This window comes from Gadus chalcogrammus, chromosome 1 (genome assembly GCF_026213295.1).
Source record: "Gadus chalcogrammus isolate NIFS_2021 chromosome 1, NIFS_Gcha_1.0, whole genome shotgun sequence".
Classification (NCBI taxonomy): domain Eukaryota; kingdom Metazoa; phylum Chordata; class Actinopteri; order Gadiformes; family Gadidae; genus Gadus; species Gadus chalcogrammus.
This window is the reverse complement of record NC_079412.1, coordinates 4982606-4985455: the sequence shown is the minus strand read 5'-3', so window position 1 is coordinate 4985455 and position 2850 is coordinate 4982606. Positions and strand designations below refer to the sequence as shown.

General features: G+C 36.3%; 1 non-coding gene across 1 annotated transcript; it reads left to right on the top strand.

Moving 5' to 3' along the window:
* The first annotated feature begins 2344 nt into the window (after positions 1-2344).
* On the top strand, positions 2345-2470 carry LOC130392207 (U8 small nucleolar RNA). Its single transcript, XR_008896985.1, has one exon. It is a non-coding gene; the product is annotated as a U8 small nucleolar RNA (small nucleolar RNA).
* The last annotated feature ends 380 nt before the right edge of the window (positions 2471-2850 follow it).

Sequence of the window (2850 nt, the reverse complement as noted above, 5' to 3'; positions counted from 1 at the left end):
TACTTGTAATGTCGACTGAGTATATTGCAAATGTAAAATAATAAAATTTCAAGTGCGTTATTATTTTGCACAATTTGGCATATTTACTGCACCTTGAACATATTCCATGTGTTTACAGTGTTGTTTAAGTGTTATTTAAGTTATGCAAATCATACTAACTACATATTTCAAGCGTACTATTTTAAGCCATTTAAGGTTTTTAGCTTTAATTTAGATAATATTTCAAATCAATTGAAGAAGCATTTGTAATGTTGTTAAGAGTATATTACAAATGACTACATTTCAAGTGTGTTTTTAGTTCACTAAATTTAGCGTATCTACAGCACCTTGAACATTTTTTCCAAGTGTGTTTAAAGTATTGTATAAGCATTATTTAAGTGTATGTGAAATACAAGTTAAGTGTCATGGTACATTGAATTTAGTGTCTTTACATTTCACTTTGAATACGTTGCTTCCACATCAGAACTGTCTTTCAGGTGTTGTGATCGAATGAGAGGACCCCAAGCGCAGTCAACGGATGTTTGATTAAACCAGAGGTTTAATATAGTGACGACGAGAGCAGGAGGTAACAACAGGAGATGGACAGGCAAGGATTCCAGGCAGCTAGGCAGGCAGATAAGCACACAGGTTGGAATGGATGGCAGGCAGGTACGGGTTGGTGATCCTGGGGCAAGATATCTAACTGTATCTTGTTATCCAAACATTCAATAGTGCCAAGACTGGTATCTACCAGTGTAGTTGAAACAACAATCTGGCGATGGGTGGCTGAAGAACCGGGGTTTAAGTACAGCGGAGATGTTGACTGGAGATTGATGACAGGTGTGCAAGTTTGACAGATGTAGAGCTGGGGACAACGAGGAAACACCTTGCCCCAGAGGGGGAGGCAGAGCTGAGCATCCACTGGTACGGCCATGGCCCTAACAGTAGGCCTTCCCTCCCCTCAATGGGCGCCTCCAGGCAACCCACCAGGTCTATCAGCGTGCTCCTCGTGGAAATCTCGTACCAAGGATGCATCAGAGATATACACTTTATCGGAAATATATTCAAAATGAACTTTAAGGAAGATCAGTTAAGTATACTTGTAAGAAGTATGCTGAAAACATACTTCAAGTATGACAGCAGTAGCATACTTTTCATTAGTATATTACAGTTGCACTTGATGACCTCCTGACCGAAATACAATTTATCAGAAATATATTCTAAATAAACTTTTGAGAAAGATCAGCTAAGTGAACAATTAAAATGTATACTGAAAGCATACTTCAAGTATTACAGCAGTGGTATACTTATTCGCAGTATATTAAAGTTGAGCTTCTTACAGAAACACACTTTATCTGAAATATGTCCTAATAAACTTTTGAAAAATAGCAGTTAAATGCACTTTCAAGAAGTATACTGAAATCATACTTTAAACATTACAGCGGTAGTATACATATTTTCAGTATATTACAGTTGAGCTTAATGACATCCTGGCAGAAATACACTTTATCTGAAATATATTGTAAATAAACTTTGAAAAATATCAGATAAGTAAACCTTAAAGATGTATACTGATACAACACATTAAGTACATTGGTGTTGGTATATTTTTTTAAGTACACCTACATTGACCAAAGATCTCAGAAGAAGTGTACTTTTCCAATAAACTACCTAAAATATACTTACCATGAAGTTTGTTTCTGAAAATTTTACTTGGAATGAATGTACTTCTGAAATATATTTTTTATTCACTTCAGTGCACTTATTTTTCACTAGGGGAGCTCCACTCATCATGTTTGGCTGTTCTCTTTTAGAGAACAGCAGATACAGATTCACCTCACGAATGAAACCTCCCTGTTGTCAGAACATATTTGACTGTCAGGTAGCAGCCACTACCTATAGGTCATGGTGCTACTTAAGGTCAACAATGAGGATTTGGTTTGATGGCTTTCCCCCAAATTGTGTTCACTACCTCACATTCACATCACTACCTAAAACTGTTTCTGAACGTGATGAGCATGAAATATTAAATCTTGGCCAGAATAAAACACATATGAAAATACGTTGATTCCTCTCATTCTATTTAGTCTTCGAGTATGTATAATATTTAAACCAGTTCATTCGTGTAACTGGTTTATTTATTTTTGGTAATCCAGTTTAGCAAATTAACAATAACATGGACCTTTCTGTGGACATTCACATTCTGTCCAGAAATCTGAAACATTGAATGAGGGACTATTTATAAAAGCAGTTTAAATAAATTTTATTTTTAAATGAAACCAAATCATCGTTGACCTAAGGTATCACCATGACCTAGGTAGTTCTATGTAACAGACATATAGGTTCTGACAATCACTGGGAAGTATCATTAGTGTGGTGTATCCCTATTGTTCTCAGAGAACTTCAGAACATGATGATTGGAGTTGATATGAAATATGATTATATCTCCTTCCTGGCTGAGCGCAACAACTTTCCAGGTTTCCAGTCCGACTATAAGCAATATATACATTGAGTCTGTACCTACATCTTAGTTGTGTACTGTCCTGAATAGAAACAAGAGACAATGAACTCACAATTCTCTTACGTAATTGATACGCTTTTGGAATGGTTAAAAATTCTCCATGCAAGTTTAGTTTTGCAGTTCTTTTAATTTTTGAAATAGCAAGCGATCAAGAGAGTTTATCAACTGCATTTTTGTGAATAAGCAGACTAATTGAGTGAGCTCAGTCAAACCTGGTTCAAGAGCTCTCGTGAGATGTGATGATGTCTCCTTGCAGGCCTGGCACAACAACCTACCAGGACCCATTTGGATTTATAATTGATTTGTAAAATGCTGCTGAGTTTATGGTGATCGGGTTGGGGTAGTTACTC